Below are 21,240 nucleotides of genomic sequence, written 5' to 3'. Positions count from 1 at the left end.
ATCCAGGGCAACTCCTTCTGTGCATGAAACATACCCAGGTCTGAATGGAAAAGCCACACTCCCGATGCCCCATGGGGAAGCTGGGCCTCAGTCCCCCCCGAGTCCCCAGCACATGGTCTGTCCCACAGGCTGGAGGAGTCTCCAGTGGGACACATGCCTTCCCAGGTGCACTCCTCCCACTTCACAGCTCAGCACAAGGGCCAGACTCAGTTTTTACTGCTCTTGGACCAGGCCCCTGCCGCATCAGCCCCACACACCCAGGGCCGAGCCCCTTGGTCCGCGCTCTCACCTGTGTGTATCCAGGGAGGGCGGTGCCCCGGCTGAGGCAGCCACTGTTTGCCTTTTGAGACAGACGACAAGCATGACTTTTTTGTTTGATGTTGCTAAGTTATTAGAAAAAAATAAAACTGCAGGCTCCACACTGCGGTTCTAGTTATGACAGGGCAGCGCCGTCTCCGTGGGCTGGAGCTGGGTGGAGGCTGGGTGTGGACAGCCACCTGCACAAGGGGACAGCAAGGGTGTGACAAGGAGGCAGACAAGTGGCAGGGGGGCAATGTCACTCTCCCGAGAGCTTTCAGTCTGCCTGCCTCCCCTAAGGGGCACTTCTTCACCCTGGGAATGACGCAGACCAGCACCTCTAGTTCTTTCTGTGTCTTGTGCGCCATCAGTTTGCTTCCTGCCGTCTTGTTCTCTGCCTGTGCCCGGTCACCTGTGTCCCCCTCACTTCTCTACCTCACTCATTCTTTCTGTGTCTGTCCCTGTAGGTCTCTCCTTCCTTGCCTTCTTCTGTTGGCTCTCTTTTCCTTCTCTACCTCCATCTCTCCTCTCTCCTTGTGTTTGCCTGTGCTGCGTTTGTGAACACACACATATATGCACACATGCACACACAGGAACAAGCCCACACCAGCTCACACTCACAGAGAGACGTGCACACACATGCATACATGTGCCATACACACATGCACACCCATACTCACTCCACCCTCTCTAGGCCAAACCAAGCTAACCCCAGGAGAAGACCAGCTTGGTGCCCATACCAACAGCATATTGCCATGGCTTTGTATTAAGAATGATTAGTAACCATGTCTCAGTTAATTGAATAGGTCCGAGGATCAGGGCCAAGAAGTTGGTGGGGGCGGGGGCAGGGGGGGCTTGTATACAAAACGGGTTCTGGCCACATCACCCCCTGGAAAGGAGCCTCCTGTATCAGTCATGTGAGCAGGTGGTGACGTCAGCAGCCAGACTGCTAAGAAGTGGAACATCTCATATCTCGGATGGTTGTGGTTGGACTTTGGAGGCCTGTGTTGGTTTAGATTTTCTGAGCCTGGGTTTAGAAAGGAAGCATTATTTTGGGGAGAGAGATCATAATCACATGAGTTCGTTTGACTGGTGGTTCTAGCCTCGTTTCAAGGACGTCTTAGGAGGGATGCAGGTTTTGCTAATAAAGTCAGAAACAAGACAGGAGATTTATCAGGTCAAGGAACAGACAAAGGCCTAAGGGACTCTGTGTTCTCTCTGGGGTCCTGCTGTAGATCTCCTGCTTGACATCATTGCTGGTTAACTTCCCACAGCCACAGCTACCTGTTGTCACCTGCCAACAGCCCAACATGGAAGATTCCACCAGCTAAAAACCATGAGCAGAAAATCATCTATCAGGGTTTAAAAGCAACAAACCATAAACTGCATGATATTTTTAAAAAATTTATTCAGGGAAAATACAGTAGGTGGGGCCCTTTATAGTGAAGGCAAGTAGCTTACCAGCCATGGTGACTGTTGTCACTCAGCCTGGAATCGGGAAAAGTAATCTGACAAGAGAAAAGGAAGGTAAGACAGAATATTTAAAATTAAGATCATTCCAGAAAACCTGCGACATATCAAAGTTTTCCAATACTTAGTCATCTCCAAGGCAATGCTGGAGTATTGGGTAATAATTAATGCTTAAAATACCCCCCCACACACACACACATTCTGAAAATGTTAAATGAAGTTTAATGTATTCCATTTAAGTAAAAAGGAATATATATGAATGTATACATATTTGTATATATATGAATGTATACATATTTGTATATATATGAAGGAATATATATGGAGATATATATAGGATTATAAAGGATTTACTCTTTCTAATGTTAAACTTGAGTGTTTCATTTAAAATGTTACAATTTTAACTTCCCCAAAATTAAAAATTTTCATCCTACAGAACGTTAAAAAAAAATATCATGTCTTAAATGAATAAATCCTTAGCTACTTGGAAAAACTCAGTTATCACCATGGCGTATTTTGCAAGAGTCCAGAGATTTCTCCTTACATGATGTAGAAGCAATTCTTAAGCACAGAATAGCTCTGAGGGGTTGGTTCCTTTCATATATTTTGAGGGCATGACAATCTGGACTAGGGAGTGTACTAGCTGTCTGGTGCTGCTGGAACAAATGACAACAAGCTTAGTCATGTAAAACAACACTCGCTTATCTTACAGTTCTGGAGGTCAGAAGTCCCAACCAGGGCCCCATGAATTCAAGGTGTTGGCAGGACTGTGTTCTTTCCTGCATACCCCATGCCTTTCCAGCTTCTAGAAGCCACCCACATTCCTTGGCTCGTGGCCTCCTCCTCCATCTTGAAAACCAAGAAAAGCGGGCTGAATTCTTCCCCCATTGCATCAATCTGACTCCTCCCTTCCAAAGTCTCATTCTCTCCACAGTCTGGAATGGCCCCCGTTTTTAAGGATTCGTGTGATTAGATTGGATTTATCTGGGTAATACAGAAAAGTCTCCCCATATCGAAGTTTTTAACCTCAGTCACTTTTGAAAGTCCTTCATGCCTTTGTATGGGAACATATTCACAGCTTCTGAGGATTCAAAAGTAGATATCACTGGGAGATAGATAGAGGCCAGGACTCTAGACTTGGAATCAACAGAGGTCAGCGCACACTTCAAAAATGTCAGCAAGCTGGCAGTATGGGAGTAAGGCACGGAATTGCTCTGAACTGTGGCTTTCTCCTCTGGTAGAATAAGGGAAATAAAAGGGGCTCTCTATTTCATTCCCCACGGCAGACAGCAACCTGGGGCTGTCACAGTACGTGAAGTCCTAGGACGAGACTGTGGGCAGTGCCCTGGGGAAACGGGGCAGAGGGAGCCCAGTGCGTGTCAGGACGCAGCATAAACAACCTGTTCCTGATCAAACAGCGACCGGATCAATATTGCGTGTGACATCATGGAGCAAGGCTGTAGAGTGAAATTGTGAATGATGATGGGGAGAGGAGGAGGCAAAGATCACTGAAACCCTTGAACCCCTGGGTTCAGCGATATATAATTTCATGACAGCATCATCACATGCGTGACTCGAACTCGTGGCAGGATGAAATAGGGTTGCCGCTCCAGGAGGAATGCGCTACCGCGCTCGTTGCCTCTAGCCATCCGGGCCATTCTGTGTCTCTGATAGAGACGCCAAGAGACAGTATGGGGGACAGCTCAGACAAACTGAGGACATCCCTTAAATGTGCCCAATTTTCCTTTAATGGTCCATTATGGCTCTATCTTCCTTCAATTAATTTAATCAAGTTTTTAAAAAATTCATCTTAGAGAGAGAGGGAGAGAAAAGGAGGGAGAAGCAGGAAGCATCAACTCCCTTATGTGCCTGGACCAGGCAAGCCCGGGGTTTTGAACTGGTAACCTCCACTCTCCAGGTTCATGCTTTATCCACTGCGCCACCACAGGTCAGGCAATTTAGTCAAGTTTTTAAAAATCTAATGCAGTTATATAGAGAGCTTTCAGAATCCTGAGAATATGCAGGGTAGATGCTTAAATAACATAGAAAGAAGTTCGTGGCATGCCTTGTGTCTGCGTCCCCATTTGGGACTTGCCGTCTGCCCCCCTGGGGTAAGGAGGTGCTGGTGAGCCCCCGCGTTGTGAGCTTAGTGCTGGCTAGCAGGACTACCACCCAGCTGTCCAGGTGTTTGTAAAGTGCTGACTCTATTCGCAGCAGCGTGCCTGCTCACCATGTTGGGATGGAGTTTTCAACACAGAGGTGCTGGGTTTTTGTGTTTGTTTGGACACATTCAAACTGATGTCATGCGATAAAGGTGAGGTCTGGTGAACAGTCTGAGGCATGGACGGTCAGGGGGAGGAGGAGAAAGGGGGAGGAGGGGATGTAAAAATGCCACTATGGCCCTGGCCGGTTGGCTCAGCGGTAGAGCGTCGGCCTGGCGTGCGGGGGACCCGGGTTCGATTCCCGGCCAGGGCACATAGGAGAAGCGCCCATTTGCTTCTCCACCCCCCCCCCTTCCTCTCTGTCTCTCTCTTCCCCTCCCGTAGCCAAGGCTCCATTGGAGCAAAGATGGCCCGGGCGCTGGGGATGGCTCCTTGGCCTCTGCCCCAGGTGCTAGAGTGGCTCTGGTCGCAGCAGAGCGACGCTCCAGAGGGGCAGAGCATCGCCCCCTGGTGGGCAGAGCGTAGCCCCTGGTGGGCGTGCCAGGTGGATCCCGGTCGGGCGCATGCGGGAGTCTGACTGTCTCTCCCCGTTTCCAGCTTCAGAAAAATACAAAAAAAAAAAAAAAAAAATGCCACCTTACGGAGACTCAAGAGATGACAGGGATGGTGAGTGGCACAAAAAGTGGAGGCCTGGGCACACATTTGAAGCTGGAGAGCTAACCGGTGGAGGAATGGAGAGTGGTGTACTCGGCAGGGGAGAAAGGAGAGGGGAAAGTGGCGAGGCAGGGGGTGGAGTGGATCGTGTGTGCAGCCGAGTTCACATCTCGGGGCAGGAAGTCAACAGACAACGTCTGAAGTTGATGAAATGAGAAATAGCAGTATAAGCATTTTAGTTAAAGATAGGGAAATAACCGTGAGAAACAGAAAAACTGGAAGTGAGGCAATGCAGCCTGCTCTGGGGAGCAGGGCTGGGGCTGCAGAGGGCTGAGCAGAAGTCCGCTAGCTATTCTAAGAGCCTTCCTGCCCTAATTGATTTTCTAAACACCAAGGCGTTACTGTATTATCCGATAAAACAATGTTTAGCAAATATCTGTCAAGCAGAGTCCCTCTTTTATTTTTTCATAGTCCACTCTTTTAGAGGTTTATTTTTAAGAAAAGTGTGTCACAATGAAAAATATTAGCTGCATATGTATAGTATATGCATCATATATGTAGAGTACATGTATATAAAATTTAATTACTACTGTATTGATTTTTTTTATTCTTTGCCAACATTTCATTATAAAAAATTTCAAATATACAAAAAAGTTGAGTTTTACAGAAAATATTTATATACCCACCACCTAGAATCAACAATTATTATTATTTTCTAATAATTATTTTGTTAACCTATCTGTCCATTTCTCCACCTGCCACTTTATCTTAGTTTTTTGAGGTGTTCATTACATTAATTTTTAAAATTATATTAAAAAAACATAACATTTATCAGCTTAACCATTTTTAAGCGGACAGTTTAGCAGTGTTCCGTATATTCACATTGTTGTAAAATAGATCTTCAGATCTATTTTCATCTTGCAAATCTGAAACTTTACACCCATTAAACAATAACTTTTCCTTCTCTTCCTTCCCAGGTCCTGGAGACTACCATTCTACTTTTTTATCTTCATATTTTGACTATGCTAGGTACTTCATGTAAGTAGAATCATATAGTATTTGTCTCCTTGTGACTGGTGTATTTCTCTTAGCATAATGTTCTCAAGGTTTATCCATGTTGCATCATGTGACAAAATTTGTTTTCTTTCTAAAGCCAAATAATATTCCATTGTACAGCTATACCATATTTTGTTTAACCACTCTTCTATTTTTTTAAGTGAGAGGAGGGATGACAGAGAGACATACTCCTGCATGCACCCCAATGGGTATCCACCTGGCAATCTTCTAAGGTCCATGCTATGCTCATCTTGGACTATTGCTTGGCAACCGAGCTGTTTTTAGCACCTGAGGCCAGAGGCTCCATAGAGCCATCCTCAGTGCCCCAGGGACATGCTCAAACCAATTGAGCTATGGCTACAGGAGGGAAAGAGAGAGGAGGGGGAGAGGAAGAGGTGGGGAAACACATGGTCGCTTCTCCTATGTGCCCTGACTGAGACTCAAACCTGAGACATCCATTCTCTGAGCTGGGCTCTACCACTGAGCCAACTGGTCAGAACCTTCCATTGATGGTTCATCCATTGATGGACATGAGGGTTGCTTCCACATTTGGCTATTATAAATGGTGCTGCCATGAACATGGGTGTGCACATGTCTCTTTGAGGATCGGCTTTCAACTCTTTGGAGTATATACCCAGTAAGGATACCCAGAGCAGAATTGCTAAATGATATAGTAGCTGTAATTGTAGTTTCTTGAGGAGCCTCCACACTATTTTCCACAGCAGCTGTAGCAGTTTACACTCCAGCCACGGATTCCAACATCTCCCTCTCTTTGCAGATGCTTGTTACTTTCTGGTGTTTTGATAGTAGCCATCCTAATGGATGTGAACTGGTTATTACATTGATTTTTTTTTTAAGTTAACCTTGTTTCAAGTAACTGAGAAAACTGGACTGTTAAGGAGAAATTGCAATGCTAAACAACTAAAAAAAATCTAGACCATTTTAAGTAAAAACTTTTCTTAGAAGTAGGTGGTAAATCTGGAAGCATCTCAGGACAAATCCAGGGATGGAATTTCTCTCCACAGTCTTATTTCTTTGTTAAATTGTGTCATTCCATAGGCTGGTTTAAAAGGCCACCGTTTTTTGTTTTTGTTTGTTTTTGTCACCACTACAGGTGCTAAGACACCTATACATTCCTTTTCTGTATTCATAGTCAGATATGGGTCTAACTAAACTAAAGTTCGACTGCTTCACGTCCTGAATTCGTGATTGATTCTGAACCAGCGTTGATACCAAAGTAAGGCTTTGTTCTCTGGTGAAAACATCTTCTAAAGTCGTGTTGGCTTTTCAACCAGTTCCTTCAGGCTTCTAAAACTCTTGACTCCACTTTCCTGATACGAAAATGTCTGTCCCTCAGCTAGACAAACAGGCATTCTCTTTTTGCTTCCCTTTGTGCAAGTACCTGGGCCATCACCTTTTAATTTTATTTATTTATTTAAAAGAGAAGCTACTTTTTCAAATTGATATCAGAGAGAGAGAGGAGGGGGTGGGGAAAGACACGTGGATTTGCTGTTCCACTTAGTTGTGCACCCGAATGTGCCTGATCTCCTCTGATCCTGGAAGCTAAGCAGGGTCGAGACTGGTTAGTACTTGGATGGGTGACGACCTTTTTAATTAACTAATGAAGAACTCAGTGACAGTTGTACAGACTGGCCTCATGACACTATTGCCCTGAAGTTGTACTACCTTAGACTGGTCTAGAATTAAACGTGACTGTGGGGTATTTGGGAAGCTGGCGAAGGGATTAGCAAATAGAAACCTTAAAAACAATTCATCCATTTTTACGTAGCTGCATGACAGGTGCGCTCCAGGCAACGCTGAAAGCAGACTTCTGGGTAATTTGTCTCTCTGCGCTGGCATTGGTGGCTGATCAGAAGGCTGAAGGCAAAGTGCGTGGGAAAGTAGGTGATCCCTGCTCCGCAAACACCGTGTGACACTCAGTCAACCCTGACAAACCAGCGGCCAAGTAATCCCACCATAACTGGTTGACCCTTGGCTAATCCTGTTTCTAGATCACGTTTACTTGGCACAAGTCATTGCAGTCATTTAATTAGCATTCTCCAAGGGAATACCACCTCCCAGCTAGACCCCTTCAGGATACTGTATGCACTGGGACACTTGATCGGGGACCGAGGTGTATGCCTATGGCACCCCACCCCATCTTCTTTGATTATTAACTAAATTAATTACTGTTAACTAGCCAATAGAGGCTTTACCATGTTGTCCAGCTCTCCATGAAGCATTTCAGCAGGCAAAATCTTATTTAATTTTCACTGTATTATGTCAGAGGCGCTTCTCATGTAGACGGGCAGAGTGAGGCTTAGGAAGGTTAGGTAGCTTGCCCAAGGAGTGCTGGGATTTGAACCACGTCTGTCTGAGTCGAGTAGACATTTGAACCACCATCTGAATGACTGCTTTTTGTGCTTCTGCATTCCTAGAGCTACCCCACTCCAGGGAGCTAGCTGACTGCTATTTCCCATGGTAACTGGAGCCCCTGACCAGACAGGAACTCTCCAGGGAAGGGGCTGTGTCTTTTCTTATTTCTCTGTCCCCTACAGCATTGTCTTGGACACCTCATAACGGTTGAGTGAATGGATGCCTAGTGATTGATCAGTATGACCAGTATGTCTCCATACCATCCCTGCCCTCAAGCTTCCTTGTCCTTGTTCCGCATAGGATGCAGGACCTGGGGGTGGGGGCAATTTGGGTCTCAGGTCTCTGTCCACCAAATAAGGGTGGCCTTGGACAAGTGGCTCGGCCTCTCTGGGCCTCTTTGTCCTGTCCTGCAATTTGAAGATGTTATCCCTATGCTCTCCCCAGAGGTTTCCTGCAATGCAACGCTGCATTTGTAATATAGCTTGTAGCCAAGTGTTGATTTGATGTGACTTGGGGCCCCAACGGGTAATGAGGGCTAAGACATGAAAACAGAGTTGCCACGCACCCTACGCCCTGAAAAGAGCCATTGGATACGGCACTAGGCTCCCCAGCATTTACCACAAAACAGCAAACACTTCCCCCGTCCTCCCACACTCAGCCCACAGAGAACATGGGAAGAGGAATGTCTCTGTGGTCTCTGGCCTTTGGGGAGGCCCCGTGTCCAGGGAAGATGATTTTCTTCCCTTCCTACTGGGGAGGAAAGAAGAGTGCTTCTCTCTGTCCTGGCTAGATCTAAGCCAGCCTGATGATTCACAATGACCGAGCCCATTTTTCAGGAATCAGTGGCTTCTAAAAACTTGAGAAGGGGGAAGGCTAACCATCTCTCAACCCCACAATCCAAAGTTCTAGCCAAATTCTGACATACACATTAACTTTCATAAACACGTAGACATCGTGAAACGAATCAAAACACAGTCACTCAACTGGCTGGCGAGCTTGCTACAGCCCCTGCGCTCTGCCCTTGGGTTCCCCTGAGGCAAAGGCAGAAGCATTCTCCTGGCAAGTCTCAGCGCACTGCCTCATCATCGAGGTTCCTCTGTTCAGAGGCCAGATAGTTAAGTGGACCCTCAGCCCAAACGGCAACCCCAGGAAATAGGCGGCCGAGCTCTCCGAGTCCTCGTTTTATTTACGTCAGGGAGGAGGTGCTGCACAACATTTCTAGCCAATTAAATCCTGTCGCTTGATTGCTCATTCTGCCAATACAAAAATGATTTCTAAAAATCCCCATGCTGATTCATAAACCTTTTGGTATTGATTGGAGATCAAAGTCCTGGCAGAAAATGGACAGCACATTCAAAGGAGGGAACGGAAGAAAGTTTTGTTTTGTTTTTTATTGATTTTAATTTATTGTGTTTACATAGATTCTAGTGTCGCTCCAAATGCACCCCCCCTCCCCTGTGTTCCCCTCAACATCTCCCTGCCCCCTCCCTACAGCGTCCTCCCCCCTTCCCTTCAGCTTTATCCCATCCTTTCAACCCCTTTCCCTCTGTCTTCTTTTCCTCTGGTCTCTTTGATCCCTCCTCTGTCTCAATGCCGGGAACAGAAGAAAGTTTAATGCAGGAACTAATGCAAAGGTGTGGTCAGGGTGAGGAGAAACTAACAAGGGATGCTTGCTGGAGCACCCGGCCACTGTGAGAGCCTGGCTGCTCTGCCCTGGGCCTGGAGGAACAGGGACGAGGAGAAACCCAGGGCCTGGAGGAACAGGGACGAGGAGAAACCCAGGGCCTGGAGGAAGCTGTGGCTGCAGCAGAGGGCTCCCGACAGCAGCTGCAGACTCAGATAGGAAAATGTGGCCACCGCCTCTCTGTAGCCCCAAAGGGCCTTTTCGGGCTGCGCCTTGGGAGGAAGGATAAGTACCCCAGCCCCTCTCTCTCCTTCCAGCCCCCAGTCTCCTGCTGTGCCTCCCGCTAGCTGGATCCATCAGGAAGCCAGAGGCAAGGGGGCTGGGAGGGTGCAGGTCACAAGGTCACATACAGCAGCTGGAGGACAGATGATGGAGCTGGAGGTCAGCAGGCAGAATAGCTGAAGGCTTATAGTGACCTTTAGAATTCTCAAATGCAAATTAACCACCCCTAGAGTGCGGGTTCCTAATTAGTGTACTCTGAATGTTGACTAGCTTCTCAGAGTGTAACACTAATACCCTCGTATGGATCATACTGTGCATGACAGTGTAAGTTCCAGATAATATAACACCTTCCCTGAGGTCCAGCAAACCGCTCTTGAAAATGGAGAGACAGGCATGTCATCTCCCAGTTGGCTGTCTGCTTGGGCAGCTGACCTGGTGATTTGTATTGGGACAGCCTACCTCCCAGAATGCTGCAACAGACGTCCAAAGGTACCAGATGCTCAGAGGAAATGTTCAGAAATAAGGAAGCCCATTTTTCAGAATGCATTCTGTGTATTAAGTCAGAGACTCCTCTATGACACTGTCTCCAGTAGGAAGGGTACGTGAGTCTGGAAGTCAAGGGGCAGAAGCCAACAGCTGTCGCACTTACCGTCACTCCCAGTGACCCTGGGCGTCTTGTGATTCCTGTCCCCGCAACTCTGGACTCTGCCTGGCTGAAGGTCTTGGTTTCCCAAAGGAACTCACTTGTGGCAGGGGACACAGTAAGGGTCCCATTGAACTATCAATATAATTTATGGCTGCTACCAGTGTACTTTGAATTCTTTGCCAAAGTGTCATCAAGGAAGGAAAAAAATCAGTCTGAGTGATCCATTAGAATGCCACCTGCTTCTCCCGTGTCTCTCTGTAACTGTGAGCACAGCCCCAACCTGAACGAGGCTCATTATCAAGCATTCAGACACCCCTAGAAGGGAAGGCTTGGGTCATAGCACCAAGTTAAGCCACCAAGACCTAACAAAGTGAAGCTGAGGGCGAGAGAAGTTTAGAGCGGATAGCGGAGGAGGAACAGGATGAGTACGAGCTGTGACTCCACGATCATCTGTATTGAGTTGGCTGCGAGCATTAGAGGGAAAGTAATCAACCAAGGCCCAGCTGCTGTCCTGACATGCATCGCTGGCCTTGCATGGAAGCCACACACCCCATGGATCCCACGGGTTGCTCCTGGCCAGGGAATACCATGGGAGGGATTCTAAGGTGTGCCTTTCCTGGGAGACACAAGACCCCTCTCTCCGCTGACTTTGGCTGGAAGACCCTCCCACCTGCACCCCCATGTGCAGCCTTCCTTAGAGAGCACAGCAGTCTAAGACGCTTCCACTCAACCTTCTGCTCAGATCACTCACACAGTGGTCTTCTCCAGCTCCCTTCTCATTCTCCCAGACTTGGGTGGGGTTTTCTCTAACAGAATCCCTCCGTGTTGAACCTGATCTTGGAGTCTACTATCTGGAGAAGCAGACGAACACAATGACCGGAAAGCCATGAGTAAAACACTTCTCTCCAGGTCTCACTGTCCCCTACTGTGAAATAAGGACGGTGGCTCAGACGCTCTCTAGAGTCAGCTCTAGACTGACTTTCCAGCTGGGGCTGGGGTCAGCCCTCTGGGCTATCCCACTCTCCCAGGCCTTGTTCTAAAGATCCTAGACCCCATCTGAGGAAGAGGCAGCACTTAGAACTTTGTCTTCCTAGAGCAGGGGTCCCCAAACTTTTTACACAGGGGGCCAGTTCACTGTCCCTCAAACTGTTGGAGGGCTGCCACATACAGTGCTCCTCTCACTGACCATCAATGAAAGAGGTGCCCCTTCTGGAAGTGCGGCGGGGGGCCGGATAAATGGCCTCAGGGGGCCGCATGCGGCCTGCGGGCCATAGTTTGGAGATCCCTGTCCTAGAGGATCTGTGCTGAGACAATGGCTGGGCTCTTTTCCATATGGCCTTCTGCACTCTTTTGCATGTGACCATTCACAATGCTACGGGACCTCAAGTTGAGCCACAGCTATCCAGGATCATTGTGCATTTTTAGAAGATTCCAAGTAAAGTCTACTAGGACCATCTCTGGAGACACCTTTACCCATACAAATGCGCCTTCCAACTCAAGGTCTAACGTCCTCCCTGCCCCAAGATAAAGAACCAAAATAAGCCTTGGGAAAACTATGATTTTTGCTCAATTGGAGCCTTAATATTTTTTTTTCCTCTCTGGGAAATGTAGACTATTCCTTTCTGCTTCTGGAACAAAGGGTAACTGCTCTTTTGGAAGAGAAAAGACTTATGTTCAGCTCTATATCAAAATGTCTCCTAATCTTGAGATTCTATCTAGGACAGTCTATATTTTCAAACTTCAGTTCAAGTTCATGTCCTTTGGTTGCCTTAAACTCAGGGTTGCCTCAGTTGCTGACGCAGGGGGAAACGTACTCTGCTCTCCAAAATAAAAAGGGAAAAAAGAAGAAGAAAAAGAAAGTTCACATCTGAAGGGGTGGATTTGTTATGGATTAAGTACTGAAGTCAGAAATTAACAAAGGCGATTTGGATTTTATTTTTGCTTTGCTCTCTCTCGTTCTTCCCTTGGAACTTACATAACTTTCCGAGTTTTGCTCATTTAACAAATGCTTATATAGTTTAAACGACCAAATTTAGCATTTGCTTTAATTCAGAATTACTTTTAAAGTCCAGTTAATTAGCTAAAGCAAAGAGAAAAAGGAGAGAGAGAGAAAGAGAATTTATTGGACCTCTCAACTGAACGATGGGAAAAACGACAGTAAGAACAAGGGTGAGATTCCCATTACGGCTATTAGGAGTGAAGGCTGTCAACACACTCTCTCTCTGCCTCTCAGTACCTTGTCCTCCTTTCTGACTATTTTATTTTCCCCTCGACATGATGGAGATGCAGCTACTGACAGTTCAGTCTCATAATCCAGCGGTTCCATAATCAGAGAGAAGAAAAGAAATGCTCTCTCCCAGATTCACTGTTAGAATTTTCAGGAAAGAACTCATCGATTTGGTTGTGTCACATGCTCACCCCTGACCCCCATCACTACAGCTAGGGAGCTGAGCTTCCATCACTAGCCTCTCTTGAGTCACCTGAACTCTGCTCTTGCCAGAGAAAACGCCTCTTACAAGAAGGGAGAAAGGGCAGCTGCCTTGAAGTCGCCTCTCTATCTATAATAAGCTCTTTAGGGAGTTTGACCTCTAAGAGAGGTCAAAAATTGCCTCCTGCATTCATAATCCATTCTCTGAGAAACTGCCTTGTCCGCAGACCCTGCTGCCTAGGAATCTATGTTTTGAAACAGTGAACACTCTTCTGTCCTCCACCTCAACTGGTGACCACCGTGGGCATCAGACTCAAGGACCGTCAATCTCCTGGTTGGCTCATGGCCTATGATCTGGTACCAATAGATGACTGTGATAATTGGTCTTCTCTCTCTTTCTATCTCCCTCTTTTCCTTCCTTCCTCTCAAGAATGTGAACTAATAAGTTAGCATAGAATTGGTCAGTGAGTGGTAGAAGCTAAAACCAAAAGGTCATGTTGGAGAAGAGGCTGGAAAGATCACAATGCGTCAAGTGCAATCAGGAGTTCTGGGGGGAAAAACCAGGCAAGCAGAGGAAGAGGAGAAATCACTTGAGATCAGGTCTGATAGGAGCAGACCCAGAATTAGCTGCTTATTTAAATGGTGGGGCATAAGGCGACAGTCCATGAGCTCACTGAACAAAAATATACAAGGAGCACTACTTGTGTGCCACACTTAGGGTTGCTTGTTAGGGATAGAGCTGTGAAAGAGAAGAGCACCTCTCTCCGTAGCCGTGTAGAGCTAAATAAACACACACACCTGCCCAGTGAGTGGTATGGAGAAGAAGAAATGTACTATTGACATGCCCAGCATGAATCTAGAGTCATCTCCATTCTCTGTGACACAACAAAGCTCGTGCAGCCCTGTCCTGGAGCCTCCATGAAATTGTACCATAGAAATCATTATCTGAGCTCACTTGAGTAAATCTGTTCCATGCAATCAAGACTCAGACAGAAAACACTTAGTCTCCTCTTCTCTCGCTTACCTCCATCAGCTCAGGAAGAAGTCAGTAATTATTGGGTGTGGGATGATCAAAAGCAACGCATACTGACTAAAGTCAAAAGCCCACTCTGGGATCTTGGGAACAAGCACTTTTACTGAGATGGGAAGGGAAGAACTTTCGGTTGCACGTGCTTGCTGCACCGACTTCAGCTCTGATGCAAGAGTCTAATACAGCAACGTCCACTCAGTACTCTTGGGTCATTACAAGTCCAAAACTATTCTAAGGGCCTCGGTCTTCCCAGAACAAGCACTCAAAAGACCAGGGTTTTCATTGGCATGGATGCCATATGCCTAAAGGGCGGAAAGAGGAGTAGAGACCAAAAAAGAGGTCCTGAGTGGGAGGTGGTCCCATGACAACAGATAAGCAGGAGCATGTTGGGTTGGGGTGAATGGAGGAGTCTGAAGGCCCTGACCCCTTGGTGCTAAGTTTGTGGTGGATGACTGATACAGTAATACCTCGGTTTTCGTTGACTTCGGTTATCATCAGTTTCGGTTTTCATCAATATTTTCTCTGAGAAAAATTTATCTGATTTCGTCGGTATGCCCACATGACCTCGCTGCTAATTTTGTGAAAACAAAGGGCGACCTATGTGTTCCCCTGCTCAGTGTGGCGCTGTTTCCCGTTGTGTGAGCATCGCCCTGCGTGTCTAGCCAAACAATTCTATTGCTTTCCAGTGTTTTTATTGGTTGTGAGTGCTAATACTACAATCACATGTAAGTGATTACTGCGCATAGGCACCTCTCTCTCCCTCCTTGCCGTCTTCCATACGCCAAGAAGAGGCTTCAGAAAGGTAAATGCCATGTTAAATGTTCATTTATTCTTTACATTAGTCTTTTATATTCATTTTATATTAATTTCTTATTGTTTTTAGTATTAAACACTACATTTATTCCCTATAAAATATGTCTAGAACATATTAATTGGATTTACATTGATTCTTATGGAACTAATTGCCTCGGTTTTCGTCGGTTTTGGATTTCACCGATTCTTTTCAGATGGATTATCGATGAAAACCGAGGCATCACTGTATTTCTGCCCACATTGCTCATCTTTCCTTTTCTTCTAGAAACAAAAATTTGGGCACAGGGGAGGGAGTTGCAACTTCCCAGCTATGTGATCTAATGCATTTCAAGCCCTCCTCCCCTACCTCTTCCCATCCTTCTCCTATGTGTATAAATAAAATCAGTCTAGTTTTCAGCAGTTGCTATCAAGAATCGGGAAGGCTGTCCTTGGTTTGGTCTTGTCTCCAGTAGCCTCAGGCTTACCCAAAGGAAGCCTAGGGGTCCTGTGAGTGGAAGGTGCTGCGGGATTAATAGAGACTGACTTCCCCAGCTGGGGAGACTCCTGCCCAGACAGCCACGCCCTGGGTGTGGGTGTGGGCCCGCAGGCTCTTCAGGCTGTGTGTTGACATAAGACATTAAGTTGCACAGTGATTACTCTGGGAGCTATTCTGATTGAAAGACAAATGAAATACTAATAAATACAGCTCATTCGTTTCACAGAGTTCTATCTTTTCATGCAGGCCACTTAAAAACAAGAACCTCCCTCTGTGGGCAGATGGGAAGGAGACAGGAGAGACCAGTGTGCCCCATGGGTCACAGCGTCTGGCATTTCCCTGTTCGCTGCCTTTATGGCTCACAAAAGAACAGAGCGCTTACATTTCTTTTTGTTTATGTCACAATTCCTTTCTCAGCGGTTTACTTTTCTTAAAACACACACACACACACACACGCGCGCGCGCGCGCACACACACACACACACACACACATACACACTTTATTTGGTTTTCTTTATTTTTAAAGAGACCAGTAAATTTCAGAACTGGCTTGCAACTCAGCCAACCACTGGACTCCTGGTCCTGCTAGCCCAGTCCAGCCTCGCACTGGCCCCGGGCGTCTTTTCCTCCCTGGCTACATCCGGGGCTTCCACATGGACAGGCAGTGAAGGGCTCGGCCTGCAGGAAGCCATGCCAGCACTGACACACTGGCTTGCAAAAGCTCTCAGGGACCCACACGCAGTGAAAGTCCCACCTTCAGCCCAGCCTGCATGAAAGAGCCCAGTGGTCAGGGACAGTGACCTGCCATGCCCTGGACAGCCAATCCGGTGACCAGTAGAGGTCCCCTTCTGCCAGAACAGCGGGGGGCGGCTGGGGGAAATGCTTGTCTGGCCACCTGGGTAACTCACAGCCGGTGTCCCTCCCCTGCTGCTGGATGGGCCCGGAAGTCCAAGCGGGAGCCTTTTCTAGCTCTGGCTGCTTGGTCACATGGGGCCTGCAGTGATCAGAATGCTCCATTAAAGAGCATAGAGCAGCCATTGTCATGTAAAATTAGCCTGGGCAGAGCCCCAGAGAACATACTGTTGGAATCCATCCTGCTGTCCCTGCACAAGGGCATGTGAGAGATAAAAATGGGTCCAGCTCCCGCTTCTGGCCATCAGCACTCTCCCAGTTCCATGCTATCCATCCCTACATTTGATTCCCCTCCCGACCAGCAGTCATTGATAGTTGAATTTCCTCCCAATGGCTGCCCGGGAGAGGAATAGTTCTGGTGGTCGTGGAGGGCAGGGACAATCCAAGGAATGAATCCAGTGACCTCATATTTGCCAAGCTCCACTGAAACCCCATCTCCGTTCCAGGTTAGCAGAAGGTTTTGGCTCCCCTTCCAAGCTCGCCTCTCTCCACTGAATGTCTACTTTGCCCAAGTGCACCCTTCAGCCTGATAACACAAAATAAGGCCACTGTCTGGTGGTTCCCCTGAGACCTTTCATTCAAGGCCAAGACCACTGACATTCTGCATAAACCCTTCCCCAAAGAAGGCAGCAGCTTTCTCCACAGGCCCACGCCCAAACCCAGAGCTTGCCAATAGCAAGTTCTTCTGACCCATGAGAGCCAGCTAGAGCCTGGACAACTTTTCTGGAGACTTCTCATCAATTACTTTTTTTATTTTCCAAGCTGGACACTGGGAGTATATCATGGTGGTGGGAACACCAGAGTGCTAAGTTAAAAAAAATCAATGCTCTGCCTGCCGACTTCTCCGACACGTGAGCCTCACAAGCCCCAGCAAGAATTAACCTGAGCGCTGTCACATCTTCGCCTCTCGGGCTGAGTTTCCAGGAGACACAAAGCCATGAGCTGTTTCACTGCCTTGATGATTTTAATGGTCAGTGGGGAGGTAGAAGAAACTAAGTAGTTAGATGCACCAAGCTATGGAACAAACACAGCTACAAACTGCTCGCGACCAAGTCTGCGGTTAAAGTGACTGGCTCAGATATGCAGGCAGTCTGGCCCACCACAAAATCAAAACGCAACGGAGCCTCCAGCAATGGGCCCAAAGCGAGCCTTCCGCAGGCGTGAAGAGGCCTGTAGTGTCTTCCCAGTCACCATCCCACAGGCGAGAAAACAGTGTCATCTCCCCAAAACAAACAGAACATTGCTTGTCAACAATCATTTTAAAATAACACAATCTTGCCCTGGCCGGTTGGCTCAGCGGTAGAGCGTCGGCCTAGCGTGCGGAGGACCCGGGTTCGATTCCCAGCCAGGGCACACAGGAGAAGCGCCCATTTGCTTCTCCACCCCTCCGCCGCGCCTTCCTCTCTGTCTCTCTCTTCCCCTCCCGCAGCCAAGGCTCCATTGGAGCAAAGATGGCCCGGGCGCTGGGGATGGCTCTGTGGCCTCTGCCTCAGGCGCTAGAGTGGCTCTGGTCGCAACATGGCGACACCCAGGATGGGCAGAGCATCGCCCCCTGGTGGGCAGAGCTTCGCCCCTGGTGGGCGTGCCGGGTGGATCCCGGTCGGGCGCATGCGGGAGTCTGTCTGACTGTCTCTCCCTGTTTCCAGCTTCAGAAAAATGCAAAAAAAAAAATAAATAAAATAAAATAAAAAAATAAAAAATAACACAATCTTCACGTCAAGTAAAGAGAAAGATAAATTGTCATCTAAGAAGTTGATTTGGGGCTACCAATTAGGGGGAAACACTAGAAGGAAATAAATCAAAATAGGCACACAGGTTGTGCTATGATAATGGGATTACTGGGTATTATTTTTTTTTCTTAACATCCTATATACCATAATAACTTATCATTTAAAAAAATTTTTTTAAGGTCCTGGCTGATTGGCTCAGTGGTAAAGTGTCAGCCCGGTGCATGGATTCCCAGCCAGGGCACACAGGAGAAGCTCCCATCTGCTTCTCCACCCTTCCTTCCCCCTCCCCTTTCTCTCTGTCTCTTCCCTCCTGCAGCCAAAGCTCCATTGGAGCAAAGTTGGCCCGGGCACTGAGGATGGCTCCTTGGCCTCCACCTCAGGCGCTAGAATGGCTCCAGTTGCAGAGGAACAACACCCCAGATGGGCAGAGCATTGCCCTCTGGTGGGCATGCCAGGTGGACTCCAGTCGGGCGTATGTGGGAGTCTGTTTGCCGCCCCCACCCCCTCTTCTCACTTTGGAAAAATACCCCTCCCCCAAATATATATATATTAAGAGATTCCCTCTTTTTCTTTGTTAGCACATCACCTACCCAAACACCAGTTAAAGAATTCGGTACTCATTCTGGGCTCCTTTCTTTTCTTCTGCTTAAATGGCTCGATGCACAGGTTCCCTCATCTGTCTCTGCCGTGGGGAACTTCCTGGGGACCCTTGGTGCTGTTGTGATCCTATTGACACCCTCCCCTAAAAGACTTTCATGGCTGCTCTCTCTAATCATGCTGTCCATCCTCCAACAGCAGCCGAGTGACTTTCTAAAATAGAAACCCTGTCATGTCACATTCCAGCTTAACCTCTTCAATGGCTTTTCCTTGCCTCCAGGAGACAATTTAAATTCCTTTCCCTAACACACGGGGCTCTTCAAAACCAAACCTGCCAAGCTCTTCAACTTCATCTCTCCCTCTTCACACCCCCACCCCCACCCCCGACTGCCACCACCACTTGCAGTCCCCCAGGTCACTTATTCCAGCTATAGGCCTTTTCCTTCGTCCAGGACCCCGGCCCCCACCTGTGCAGCCTCCCAGGCCTTCCGAGAGGCTCAAGCATCTCACACCTCCCTACCCTAGGAGACACTCCTGCAGCCACATACTTTGTCCTGACACTGACCCTGACCCCGTCCACAGCACTGCACGCGGCTTTGGACCTGTGCGCTCTGTCTGTGTGACCTGGTAGGGCAGGGACCCGGTCTGACTCATTCTGGGTCCTCAGCGCCCGGCCGCCATGATGCCTGGCACACAGCAGTTCGGCAAATACAGGGGTGGACACAAGGAGGTTTGCAGTTGTCATACAAAGAAATTAGGCAGTAATTAATAAACAAAAATACAAGAGTAAACTGTGTTTCACGTACTTACAACCATAAGCCTACTTTTGCCCGGTATTTGTTGATTTCAGAAAAGGAGGAGTGAATCAAGGAATTAAAATGTGACTTTCTGCCATATCTGTCACATTATTTGGAACTGTATCATCTACTTTACCACAATTAAAAACAAACAAACAAAAAGACCATCTAATATACTAAAAAAAAAAAAAGCTACCAAATCACATCGAACACCTATTTGTTCCCATATTCTAGACTTTTTTTTTCTCCTACGAATTACTTTCCTGGTCCGCCTCTTACCTTCTAACATGTGTTTATAAGGAAAACGCAGGGAGGTGTCGCTGCGCTCCAGGCCACAGGGGCAAAGGTCGCGGTGTCAGCCCCGTATCACAGGCGAGCTCAGACATAGTTGCAGGAGCCTTGACTCGGCGTCCTCTTTGTGCCGTCACAGATCACTGATCTTGACAGAGGGTCGGACGGACTGAGAGAGAAACCCCAAAGTCAGAGTGGCAGAAGCCCCTGCCCAGCGAAGATGAGCTAGAAATGGAGCTAAAACAGCCCTGAAATGACGATGTGAGTCAGGAAATAACGGTTTGCTTATACACAGCCGGAGAGAGTCCAGAGTCTGGGTTCTGGCCCATCCAGCCATTAGCTGTGTGACCTTGGGCAAGTCACCCAACCTTTCAGGATCTCAGTTGCCTATGAGAGCCTGTGAAATCGTGTTAGGGACCGACAAGGTTGGGTGCGTGGCATAAAGGTAAGAACCCGGGACGGGGTGGGGGAGGCTGGGTTCAGCCTTGGCACTGCCAAGCACGGCTGTGTGTCCTTGGGCAGATCTGTGAAGCCCTTGGAACCTCAGTTTTCCCATCTGAAAAATGGGGCTTCTGAAACGGAACTTCCGGAGCTGTTGGCCGCAAGACGGAGGAGCGCGTGCGCAGTGAAAGGGAGCTCCGCCTGGTGTCTGATTTTGAGGCCACCGAGCATAGGCATTAGAAATGCAGACCCACCTGGTTTCAAACCCTTGTTCTGCTGTGTCACCTTGGGGCCCTGAGCAAGCTGCTTACTTTCTCCAAGCCTCTACTTCCTCCTCCTGTGACAAATAGAGATACCAGGGATACTTCTAAGGGCTGTTGTGAGGATTAAGTAAAAGCAATGTAAATAAGTGTAAGGGGAAGCGCTGGGGCCATGGCAGACAGCGATGCCGCCCGCCAGCGCCCGGACCGGGCGTCCTGCCCCCCACGCCTCTCCTTCTCCGCTCACTCCCCCGGGGATCAGGAGCGTCTTGGCTTCTCATCCTTCCAGGCAGAGGAGGGACGAGGAAAGCAAGGTCACAGGTGACAGGAGAAGGGCCCAAGGTGACCTTGGAGGCACAGAGAAAGCTGGCCTGAAACTCATCTGCCCTCAGAGCCCTCGGGTTCACCCCGCCTTACCTCCCTTGGTTTCCGAAGCTTAAAATAGCCTGAACCGGTGTGGCCACATTTCAGTGTGCTGCTCGGAGAGAACCCCTGGGGTGTTTGCAGAGCCAGTTCCGAGCTCCTCGCTAGGCCGGCTCCAGTTATGAGTTATTCATACACACCCAGGCTCCACCGCGTCTGCCAGAAAATGTGTTCTGAGTGCTTTTCTGCGGAGGCCCCTCTCCAGGCAGCTCCGCTGGCTCAGAGGGGTCAGGCCAATCAGCTCCCTTAATGAATGAGGGCTGGGAACCCCTGCCAGCTGCCCGTAGAGAGCGGCTGCAGGGGAGGGAAGGCATGTAGGTTCCAAAGAGGCCAAGGACCGCAGGATGGGAAAAGGCTGCGCTGGGCATCAGGAGGCTGGTGTTCTAGATCCTGCTGTCCCCCTCACTGTTACGTGACCTTGAATAAGTCACCATCCCTCTCCTGGTCTTCAAAGAGCATCATCAAGCCCAGGTCTT

At 48.1% G+C, this 21,240-nt stretch overlaps 1 long non-coding RNA gene across 1 annotated transcript; it reads right to left on the bottom strand.

Moving 5' to 3' along the window:
* Positions 1-327: 327 nt before the first annotated feature.
* On the bottom strand, positions 328-20,904 carry LOC136384606 (uncharacterized). The gene is made up of 5 exons (XR_010747622.1): positions 20,759-20,904; positions 20,336-20,418; positions 19,629-19,809; positions 1,759-1,805; positions 328-497 (listed from the first exon to the last, which is right to left on the bottom strand). It is a non-coding gene; the product is annotated as an uncharacterized lncRNA (long non-coding RNA).
* Between the last annotated feature and the right edge of the window lie 336 nt (positions 20,905-21,240).

Source organism: Saccopteryx leptura, chromosome 13 (assembly GCF_036850995.1).
Source record: "Saccopteryx leptura isolate mSacLep1 chromosome 13, mSacLep1_pri_phased_curated, whole genome shotgun sequence".
Taxonomy (NCBI): Eukaryota; Metazoa; Chordata; class Mammalia; order Chiroptera; family Emballonuridae; genus Saccopteryx; species Saccopteryx leptura.
Note: the sequence above shows the minus strand (reverse complement) of the source record. Positions and strands in the feature narration are given on the sequence as shown.